Source organism: Bombina bombina, chromosome 8 (genome assembly GCF_027579735.1).
Source record: "Bombina bombina isolate aBomBom1 chromosome 8, aBomBom1.pri, whole genome shotgun sequence".
In the NCBI taxonomy this organism is placed as follows: Eukaryota; Metazoa; Chordata; class Amphibia; order Anura; family Bombinatoridae; genus Bombina; species Bombina bombina.
The window spans coordinates 107,816,730-107,829,339 of NC_069506.1; the positions used below are offsets into that span (position 1 = coordinate 107,816,730).

At 39.7% G+C, this 12,610-nt stretch overlaps 1 protein-coding gene across 1 annotated transcript in view; it reads right to left on the reverse strand.

Annotated features, from left to right (window-relative positions):
* LOC128638500 (gastrula zinc finger protein XlCGF57.1) overlaps positions 1–12,521 on the reverse strand; it is a 212,806-nt gene extending 200,285 nt beyond the window's left edge. Inside the window, exons 1-3 of the mRNA XM_053690488.1 lie at positions 12,342–12,521; positions 9,148–9,204; positions 5,841–5,991 (exon numbers count right to left, since the gene is read on the reverse strand). The gene's annotated coding sequence lies outside the window, so the exon portion shown is untranslated. The remainder of the gene's footprint in view (positions 1–5,840; positions 5,992–9,147; positions 9,205–12,341) is intronic.
* Positions 12,522–12,610: the final 89 nt, after the last annotated feature.

Consider the following 12,610-nt stretch of genomic DNA (forward strand, 5'->3'; position numbering starts at 1 on the left):
ACAGAGTACAATGACACATAGATGCATGACAGAGTACAATGACAGAGAGGTGCATGAGTACAATGACAGAGAGGTGCATGACGGAGTACAATGACAGAGAGATGCATGACAGAGTACAATGACAGAGAGATGCATGACAGAGTACAATGACACATAGATGCATGAGAGAGTACAATGACAGAGAGGTGCATGAGTACAATGACACTGAGGTGCATGACGGAGTACAATGACATAGAGATCCATGACAGAGTACAATGACAGAGATGCATGGCAGAGTACAATGACAGAGAGATGCATGACAGAGTACAATGACAGAGAGGTGCATGACGGAGTACAATGACAGAGAGGTGCATGACAGAGTACAATGATAGAGAGATGCATGACAGAGTACAATGACAGAGGTGCATGATAGAGAGGTGCATGAGTACAATGACACAGAGATGCATGACAGAGTACAATGACAAAGAGATGCATCACAGAGTACAATGACAAAGAGATGCATGAGTACAATGACACAGAGGTGCATGACAGAGTACAATGACATAGGCATGCATGACTGAGTACAATGACACAGAGGTGTATGACAGAGTACAATGACATAGAGGTGTATGACAGAGTACAATGACAGTGAGATGCATGACAGAGTACAATGACACAGAGGTGCATGACAGAGTACAATGACACAGTTGAGCATAACAGAGTACAATGACATAGAGGTGCATGACAGAGTACAATGACAGAGAGGTACATGACAGAGTACAATGACATAGAGGTGCATGACAGAGGGATGCATTACAGAGTACAATAACAGAGAGGTACATGACAGAGTACAATTACACATAGGTGCAAGACAGAGTACAATGACAGAGAGATGCATGACAGAGTACAATGACAGAGAGGTACATGACAGAGTACAATGACAGAGAGATGCATGACAAAGTACAATGACACAGAGGTGCATGACAGAGTACAATGACAGAGAGATGCATTACAGAGTACAATGACACAGAGGTGCATGACAGAGTACAATGACAGAGAGGTACATGACAGAGTACAATGGCAGAAAGGTACATGACAGAGTACAATGACATAAAGATCCATGACAGAGTACAATGACAGAGAGGTGCATGAGAGAGTACAATGACACAGAGGTGCATGACAGAGTACAATGACAGAGAGGTACATGACAGAGTACAATGACAGAGAGATATACATGGCAGAGTACAATGACAGAGAGGTCCATGGCAGAGTACAATGACAGAGAGGTGCATGAGTACAATGACACATAGATGCATGACAGAGTACAATGACAGAGAGATGCATGACAGAGTACAATGACACATAGATGCATGACAGAGTACAATGACAGAGAGGTGCATGAGTACAATGACACCGAGGTGCATGACGAAGTACAATGACAGAGAGGTGCATGAGTAGAATGACACCGAGGTGCATGACTGAGTACAATGACATAGAGATGCATGACAGAGTACAATGACAGAGATGCATGGCAGAGTACAATGACAGAGAGATGCATGACAGAGTACAATGACAGAGAGGTACATGACAGAGTACAATGACAGAGAGATGCATGACAGAGTACAATGATAGAGAGATGCATGACAGAGTACAATGACAGAGATGCATGGCAGAGTACAATGACAGAGAGATGCATGACAGAGTACAATGACAGAGAGGTACATGACAGAGTACAATGACAGAGAGATGCATGACAGAGTACAATGATAGAGAGATGCATGACAGAGTACAATGACAGAGTACAATAACAGAGAGATGTATGACAGAGTACAATGACAGAGAGGTCCATGGCAGAGTACAATGACAGAGAGGTCCATGGCAGAGTACAATGACAGAGAGGTGCATGAGTACAATGACACATAGATGCATGACAGAGTACAATGACACATAGATGCATGACAGAGTACAATGACAGAGAGGTGCATGAGTACAATGACAGAGGTGCATGACGGAGTACAATGACAGAGAGATGCATGACAGAGTACAATGACAGAGAGATGCATGACAGAGTACAATGACACATAGATGCATGAGAGAGTACAATGACAGAGAGGTGCATGAGTACAATGACACTGAGGTGCATGACGGAGTACAATGACATAGAGATCCATGACAGAGTACAATGACAGAGATGCATGGCAGAGTACAATGACAGAGAGATGCATGACATAGTACAATGACACAGAGAGAGCATGACAGAGTACAATGACAGAGAGGTGCATGATGGAGTACAATGACAGAGAGGTGCATGACAGAGTACAATGATAGAGAGATGCATGACAGAGTACAATGACAGAGGTGCATGACAGAGAGGTGCATGAGTACAATGACACAGAGATGCATGACAGAGTACAATGACAAAGAGATGCATCACAGAGTACAATGACAAAGAGATGCATGAGTACAATGACACAGAGGTGCATGACAGAGTACAATGACATAGGGATGCATGACTGAGTACAATGACACAGAGGTGTATGACAGAGTACAATGACATAGAGGTGTATGACAGAGTACAATGACAGTGAGATGCATGACAGAGTACAATGACATAAAGATGCATGACAGAGTACAATGACACAGAGGTGCATGACAGAGTACAATGACACAGATGAGCATAACAGAGTACAATGACATAGAGGTGCATGACAGAGTACAATGACAGAGAGGTACATGACAGAGTACAATGACATAGAGGTGCATGACAGAGGGATGCATTACAGAGTACAATAACAGAGAGGTACATGACAGAGTACAATTACACATAGGTGCAAGACAGAGTACAATGACAGAGAGATGCATGACAGAGTACAATGACAGAGAGGTACATGACAGAGTACAATGACAGAGAGATGCATGACAAAGTACAATGACACAGAGGTGCATGACAGAGTACAATGACACAGAGGTGCATGACAGAGTACAATGATACAGAGGTGCATGACAGAGTACAATGACATAGAGATGCATGACAGAGTACAATGACACAGAGGTGCATGACAGAGTACAATGACATAGAGATGCATGACAGAGTACAATGACATAGAGATGCATGACAGAGTACAATGACACAGATGTGCATGACAGAGTACAATGACAGAGAGATGCATTACAGAGTACAATGACACAGAGGTGCATGACAGAGTACAATGACACAGAGGTACATGACAGAGTACAATGGCAGAGAGGTACATGACAGAGTACAATGACAGAGAGATATACATGGCAGAGTACAATGACAGAGAGGTCCATGGCAGAGTACAATGACAGAGAGGTGCATGAGTACAATGACACATAGATGCATGACAGAGTACAATGACAGAGAGATGCATGACAGAGTACAATGACACATAGATGCATGACAGAGTACAATGACAGAGAGGTGCATGAGTACAATGACACCGAGGTGCATGACGAAGTACAATGACAGAGAGGTGCATGAGTACAATGACACCGAGGTGCATGACGGAGTACAATGACATAGAGATGCATGACAGAGTACAATGACAGAGATGCATGGCAGAGTACAATGACAGAGAGATGCATGACAGAGTACAATGACAGAGAGATGCATGACAGAGTACAATGACAGAGAGGTACATGACAGAGTACAATGATAGAGAGATGCATGACAGAGTACAATGACAGAGGTGCATGACAGAGAGGTGCATGAGTACAATGACACAGAGATGCATGACAGAGTACAATGACAGAGTACAATAACAGAGTACAATAACAGAGAGATGTATGACAGAGTACAATGACAGAGATGCAGGACAGAATACAATGACACAGAGGTGCATGACAGAGTACAATGACACAGAGATGCATGACAAAGTACAGTGACAGAGATGTATGACAGAGTACAATGACAGTGAGGTGCATGACAGAATACAATGACAGAGAAGTGCATGACAGAGTACAATGACACAGAGATGCATGACAAAGTACAATGACAGAGATGTATGACAGAGTACAATGACAGAGATGCATGACAGAGTACAGTGACAGAGATGCATGACAGAGTACAATGACAGTGAGGTAGATGACAGAGTACGATGACAGCGTACAATGACAGACAGAGAGGTGCATGACAAAGTACAATGACAGGCAGAGAGGTGCATGACAAAGTACAATGACAGGCAGAGAGGTGCATGACAGAGTACAATGACAGAGGTGTGCATGACAGAATACAACGGCAGACTACAATGACAGAGAGATGAATGACAGATCACAATGACAGAGTACGACAGGGCCAGAAGGTATTTTTACAAAGGTACAAGGCCCATAGTATAGGTGCCATGCTGCTTACCATTAGCCGAGCCCTGCTCTAGATAGCCATATATCTGTAGCTTGCTCAGCACTAACCCCTGCAATAAATCTTTTGTATATTTTTAGTGTCTGATGTGAAATAATGTTACTGTTTCCATCTAAAGAGGGACAGTTTACTCCAAAAAATGTATAGTTTAAAAAGCCTTTTTCGACAGCCCCCTGATCACATGGATATTTATTATCTATTGACTTGCATTTTAGCCAATTAGTGATGTGTCCTGCACAACTCCACGGGCGTGAGCACAATGTTATCTATATGGCCCACATGGATTAGCAGTCACTTGTGAAAAGCTAATAAAAAAGCATGTGATAAGAGGCTGTCTGTAGTGGCTTAGAAACATTTAGAGGTTTAAATGTTATAAAATATATTAATCTAACATTGTTGGTTGTGCAAAGCTAGGGAATGGGTATTAAAGGTGTTATCTATCTTTTTAAACAATAACAATTTTAATGTTGACTGCTCCTTTAACGATATAATTGTTTGCATTCCAAAACCCTCTTTCTTTAAGATCAAATGAAGTTTTAAAACTCCAGTCTTACTTTAAACTGCTTGTATGGTCGATATTTAAAGGGACATTAAACAAGTTGAGATAGAGACAAAATATAATATGTACTTTAATTACTTTACCTGCAAATTTATACTGTAGTGCCTCGCCATTAACCCTTTCTTTTTAGTTTCTGAATTGTAAAGCTCTAACTCCCCCCACACATTTCCTTCTATGGCTGTATCTATCTCTATTGTTGTTTTGGTAGAATGCAAAAGTGAACAGGGATTATCTGCTGGAGCATGTGTAGAAGCTGTGAACTCAGTTGAAATACAATGCCTGTGTCTAAACACTGATAAGGGGGGTGGAGTAGACTGCTACAGACAGCATGGTTATTTAAAGGGACACTGAACCCAATTTTTTTCTTTTGTGATTCAGATAGAGCATGGAATTTTAAGCAACTTTCTAATTTACTCCTATTATCAAATGTTCTTTATTCTCTTGGTATCTTTATTTGAAATGCAAGAATGTAAGTTTAGATGCCGGACCATTTTTGGTGAACAACCTAGGTTGTCCTTGCTGATTGGTGGATAAATTCATCCACCAATCAAAAACTGCTGTCCATAGTTCTGAACCAAGAAAAAAGCTTAGATGTCTTCTTTTTTATATAAAGATAGCAAGAGAATGAAGAAAAATTGATAATAGGAGTAAATTAGAAAGTTGCTTAAAATTGCATGCTCTATCTGAATCACGAAATAAATTTTTTGGGTTCAGTGTGCCTTTAAGTATTTTTGCTTATTCTTAAAAATTATTTTAAAATACTTGCCAGCAATTTAAAAAAAAAAAAAAAGTATGCAAACTATTTTTACTTAATTAGCCCTTTTAGGATATGCACAGAACTCAACCTGTTTTATGGCACTTTAAATTACAACTATAATATTTGTATTCCTGTGTTTGCAGCAAGTGTCAATATGCACAACCCACCTTACCTCTCTGGTCATCATGTCATCTGTAAAGATCTGGTTCAGGATCTTCACTGGCTGATTATAATTATCACCGAACTATTTAGCTCTATTTCCTTAACCATGTATAGAATAACATGTATATTTATTGTTTCCTTTACTGCAATGGGGATCTGAAAATTAAAGAGAAGATACCAATATGGAGCAGATGAGATATGTTTAATATATGCATTGAAGTCATATTATTATTATTGTCCCCCTACTGGGAGCTAGCTGGTGATCACAGATTAATGCAAATGCTTTTTGTCACTTGCTCACCAGATGTATTCAGCTTGCCCCCAATAGTGAACTGCTGTGGAGCTGACTTTAAAGGGACATGAAACCCACATTTTTTTCTTTTATGATTCAGAGAGAGAATTTAAAAAAAAGGTTTCCCATTTACTTCTGTTATCAAATTTGCTTCATTCTTATGTTATTCTTTGTTGGAGAGATATCTAGATAGGTAGCATGCACATGTCTGGAGGACTACATGACAGGAAAAAGTGCTGCCATCTAGTGTGCTTGCTAATGTATAGCATTGTTGCAAAACTGCTGCCGTATAGTGTTTCAGACACGTGCACACTCCTAAACTGACCTTCCTGCTTTTCAACAAAGGATAACAAGAAAACAAAGACCATTTGATAACAGAAGTAAATTAGAAACTTATTTAAAATGTTATGTTCTATCGGAATCATGAAAAAAAGGGAGTTTTATGTACCTTTAACTATGTGTTTAACCCATCTGCAGGACGTAGTTACATGCATGCAATAGTGTAATTACAAATTGCTCTAGCAAATGATGTACCATTACGTTCCTTTAAAAGAAACAATCTAAACAAAAATAATAATCATAATGTATAGTAAAAACATTCATTTTCTTTCATTATTCAGATACAGAATACAATTTTAAACAAGTTTCCAATTTACTTCTATTATTTAATTTACTTCTTTCTCTTGTTATCCTTTGCTGAAAGGTTCATCGATGTAAGCTCAGGAGCAACAAAGAACCAAGGATTTAGCTGTTGATTGGTAGCTGCATATATATAGTGATTTTGATTGGCTCACCCATGAGTTCAGTTAGAAACCATTACTGCATTGCTGCTCCTTCAACAAATGATACCAAATGAATGAAACAAATTAGATAATAGAAGAAAATTAGAAAGTTGTTTAAAATTGTATTCTCTATCATAATCATGAAAGAAAAAATTTTGGGTTCATGTCCCTTTAAGCAATTCTGACTGTGTTAATTATCAGTGCAAGGCAATGTGTAAACTTGGTTTAGCTAACAGGGTTACCGAGTTCTGTGTGTCAGGGGTGTGGGGTTTATATCAATACAATTATATATGACTGTAATTTTACTTTTGTAGCTTATTATTTAAAGAAGCTCTCTCATATATACACTGTATGCCCAAAAGTACAAACGTATATGGACGTCTAACCATCACACCTATATGAGCTTGCTGGACATCCCATTCCGAAACCATGGGCATTAATATGGACTTTACAGTAGGCACTATGCATTCAGGTAGGTAACGCTGTCCTGGGATCCGCCACACCCAGATTCTTCCGTCAGATTGTCAGATAGTGACGCGTGATTCAAGACTCCAGAGAACATATTTCCACTGCTCCAGAGTCCAGCGGCACCAGGCTTTACACCACTCCAACTAACCCTTGTGCATGTTAATGTGAGGTTTGTGTACAGTTGCTCAGCCAATGAAACCCATTTCATGAAGCTCCCAATGCACAGCTCTTGTGCTGATGTTGTTTTCACTCTGTAGTGAGTGATGCAACAGATGATAGGAACATTTTACATGCCACGTGCTTCAGCACTTAACAGCCCTACTCAGTGAGTTTGCGTGGCCTACCACCTCGTGACAGGGCTGTTGTTGTTCATAGATGCTTTTACTTCACATTTAAGTGAATGTAAATTTTGATGAACCAGTGCCCGGTTTTTAATAATCCTATTAAAAACAGGGGCACTTTCATTCAACAAATTTTACATTTCACTGGTTTTGTTAAAATACTTACCTTTTCTTTGTGAAAGCCGCTACAGCGCTTCCCCCGCCCGTCGCAAGCCACTTCTACATCAGAAATGACAATCCGGGCCTTCCTCCAATCATGGCGTTGCTTTAGCCAATGATTCCCCCGGGGGGAGGGGGGAGCCGTGATTGGAGGATGCCGGAATCGTCATTGCTGACGTATGAAGAGACTTGCGACGGGCTGGAGAAGCACTGGTGCGGCTTTCAAGAAGAATAGGTAAGTATTTTAACAAAACCAGTGAAATGTAAAATTTGAAGAATGAAAGTGCCCCTGTTTTTAATAGAATTATTAGAAAACAGGGCACTCATTCTGCAAACTTTACATTCACTTTAATAGCACTTACAGTTGACCGGGAAATCTCTAATAGGGCAGAAATTTCATGAACTGACTTGTGGCAAAAATGGCATCACGTTTATTGTCACTGAGCTCTTCAGTACGACTCTTTGTACTACCAATGTTTGTCTATGAAGATTTTATGGCTATGTGCTGGATTGTATGCACCTGTTAGCAATGGGTGTTGTTAAAACACCTGAACTCAATAATTAGTAGGGGTGTCCACATACTTCAGGCAATATAGTTTATATATATATATATATATATATATATATATATATCCTCAAGCAGTAAAACCCTCTTAAAGGGATATGAAACCCACATTTTTTCTTTCATGATTTAGAAAGAGAATGCATTTTTAAACATCTTTCTAATTTACTTCTATTATCTAATTTGTTTTATTCTCTTGATATTCTTTGCTGAAAAGCATATCTAGATATGGTCAGTGGCTGCTGATTGGTTGCTTCACATAGAAGCCTCATGTGATTGGCTCACCCATGTGCATTGCTTTTTCTTCAAATAAGGATATCTACAAAATGAAGCAAAATAAATAATAGAAGTAAATTGTAATGTTGTTTAAATTTGTATGTTCTATCTGAATCACAAAAGAAATATTTTGTGTTTAGTGGCCCTTTAATGCAATAATAATTGGGGGACTTAAGCTGGGACCAGCCATATGGGCTATAACTTATTGTTCTACAATGCCCCCTAGATGTTTGAGCACTAAAGACTGTAGGTTGTTTATTTGTAAAAATAAGAGATTACATCATACAAAGACAAACTGTAAATGTTAACCAAAAATTTAATAAATAGCAATAAAAAAAATAGGACAACACAAAGAAGCCGATATACATCAGTATATTCAATAAATGAAATCAAAATAGACATCAACATATTATGAAAATAATAACCACGTACCAGAAAATCTTCAGGTTCTACCCATCTTGGGGTATCTTCCCTCAGCTGTAGGATAATCTGAGATAATATTGCTGCATTATAATAATAATAAAAAAAAGTAAGTTTCATACAATATACATTTATCCTTGCATACTAGGACAATCCTTGTGTTGATGCTTGGTGGAAAGCTGATGATCAATAAAACTCAAACTGTACACACACCTTGGTGCATTTGAGTTTTTAATACCATTTGTGCAATACACTTGTAATAGCAAAATAATGGTTCTAATAAAAGAAATCACTTTTACTTTGCACATACATTCAAAAACCCCAGAGCAGCATATGCTGTGTAGACATAGAGGCCCAATTATCAAGCTCCGAATAGAGCTTGAGGGCCCGTGTTTCTGGCGAGCTTGCAGACTCGCCAGAAACAGCAGTTATGAAGCAGCAGTCTAAAGACCACTGCTCCATAACCCTGTCCGCCTGCTCTGAGCAGGCGGACAGACATCGCCGGAATTCAACCCGATCGAGTACGATCGGGTTGATTAACACCCCCTGCTGGCAGCCGATTGGTCGCGAGTCTGCAGGGGGCGGCGTTGCACCAGCAGCTCTTGTGAGCTGCTGGTGCAATGCTGAATATGGAGAGCGTATTGCTCTTCGCATTCAACGAGGTCTTGCGGACCTCGTCCGCACTGTCGGATTAGGTCCGCAAGACCTTTGATAAATTGGCCTCATAGACTCAATTTATGCTGTCGCTGATTAATTAAATGTGATGAATAAAGGCCAGGATCTCTGAGCAGGCTCTGTGTTTGAATGACAGTGCACAGGGCAGTGTTCTCCACAGAAAGTTTTGCCAGCCAGGTGGCATTACGAAGTACTAGGTGAGGCCAGTGTAATACTTTGCACTATTATAACATTTTCTGTTATTTATTAAATGTCTCTTAACCCCTTAACGACCAAGGACCTGCCAGGCACGTCCTACAAAAAACGGTTGTTAATGACAAAGGACGTGCCTGACACGTCCTCAGGGGTTTCAAGCGCTGGAAGCGATCCTGATTGCTTCCAGCCGTTTCAGGGTATTGCAGTGTTGCCTTGATATTGAGGCATCCTGCAATACCCTCTGGTAAGCAACCGATGCAGAGAGGGCCACAGAAGTGGCCCTCTCTGCATCGGCCAGCAATGGTGCCGATCGTTGGTGGCGTAAGAGGGAGGTGAGTGGGTGGACCATCGCTGGATTCGGTGGGAGGGCGGGAGGGGGCATGAGAGGGTGGGAGGAGGGCGGGAGCGGGTGGGACAGCTACACTATGGAAATGATGTGGGAAGTGAGTGAGTGGGAAGGAGGGAGAGGGTGTTAAGAGATTTGGGAAAGGGATCGGGGGAGTGAGGTAGGTTATTGAGAGGAGGCAGCTACACTACGGAAAAAACGGGTTTATTTAATTGTTTTAAAAATTTAGCCTAATTTTACTGGAAACTGGGTACTGGCAGACAGCTGCCAGTGCCTAAGATGGTGCCTAACAGTTAGAGGGGGGAGGGTTAGGGAGCTGTTTGGGATGTAAGGGGGGATACTATCCTGCAGAAAATATATATTAAAAAAAAAACGTATTTTTATACTGGCAGACTTTCTGCCAGTACTTAAGATGGGGTGACCTTTGGGGGGGGGTGGAGGAAAGAGAGCTGTTTGAGGGGGGTCAGGAAGAGATCAGGGGTGGGATGTGTCAGGTGGGAGGCTGATCTCTACACTAAAGCTAAAATTAACCATACAAGCTACCTAATTAACTCCTTCACTGATGGGCATAATACAAGTGTGGTGCGCAGCGGCATTTAGCGGCCTACTAATTACAAAAAAGCAATGCCAAAGCCATATATGCCTGCTATTTCTGAACAAAGGGAATCCCAGAGAAGCATTTACAACCATTTGTGCCATAATTGCACAAGCTGTTTGTAAATAATTCCAGTGATAAACCTAAAAAGTTAACGATTTTTTTTTTATTTAATCACATTTGGCGGTGAAATGGTGGCATGAAATATACCAAAATGGGCCTAGATCAATACTTTGGGTTGTCTACTAAGAAAAAATATATATACATGTGAAGGGATATTCAGGGATAGATATCAGTGTTCCAATTTAACTTTCACTAATTTTAAGAAAAAAATGGTTTGGAAATAGCAGTGCTACTTGTACTTATGGCCCTATAACTTGCAAAAAAAAAGCAAAGAACATGGAAACATTGGGTATTTTTAAACTCAGGACAAAATTTAGAAACTATTTAGCATGGGTGTTTTTTGGTGGCTTTAGATGTGTAACAGATTTTGGGGGTCAAAGTTAGAAAAAATGTGTGTTTTTCATTTTTTTCCATCATATTTTATAATTTCTTATAGTAAATTATAAGCTATGATGAAAATAATGGTATCTTTAGAAAGTCCATTTAATGGCGAGAAAAACAGTCTATAATATGTGTGGGTACAGTAAATGAGTAAGAGGAAAATTACAGCTAAACACAAACACTGCAGAAATGTAAAAAACAGCACTTTCCAATGTATTTCTATTTTCTAATTAGTTCGGTTCTCTTTGTATCCTTTGTTGAAAAGCATACCTAGGTAGGCTCAGGAGCTTCTGATTGGTGACTGTAGATATATGCCTCTTATCATTGGCTTTCAGCTAGCTTCTAGTAGTGCATTACTGCTCCTTCAAAAAAGGATACCAAGAGAACGAAGCAGATGAAATAATAGAAGTAAATTGGAAAGTATGTTCTATATGAATCATGAACATAAGATTATAGGTTTCATGTCCCTTTAAGCTATCCAAAGCACAAATACATTTCATAATTTTACATAAATTGGCGTAATGATAACTTGTACAAAAAACATTTGAGAACTTTTAACATTAGCTAACTGTATAGGTACTAGTAATGCTCCCTGCACCATATATACATATGTATTGCAAAAATGCTTCTATGCAAAACTGAAATTCATTCATGTTTTATGTTACTTTAAGAAACACATATTAGACATCACCTATATATATATTATATATAGATATATATATCACACTATACACAGTGATGTATAACCCTTCCTTCACATATATAAATATATATAGAGGCATAACACCTCCCCCCACCAGAGCACTCACATGTATAAGGACCCTCCCTAAACTATACATACACATGCACTGACCTCTCCCATCTGACTCTCTAATACATGTAAATCCGTACCCTTTTGGTAATCCGCAGTACCTAAGACATGACCACAGGTGACATCAGTAGTCCAGTATGTGATCAATTGGAACGTGACCGAGCGTGTGCAATTATGTCAACCATAACAGTCATTGGCAAAAGTCTGCCTTGAATCCCATATACAATAAGGCAGCGGCATAATAATATTACACGTACGTATCCAATCTCTGTTTTTATTACATTGTAAATAACCTGCCGCTTATTAGTGACAGGCAGCCCCTACTCGGTCACAGTATTGGTGCTTGATA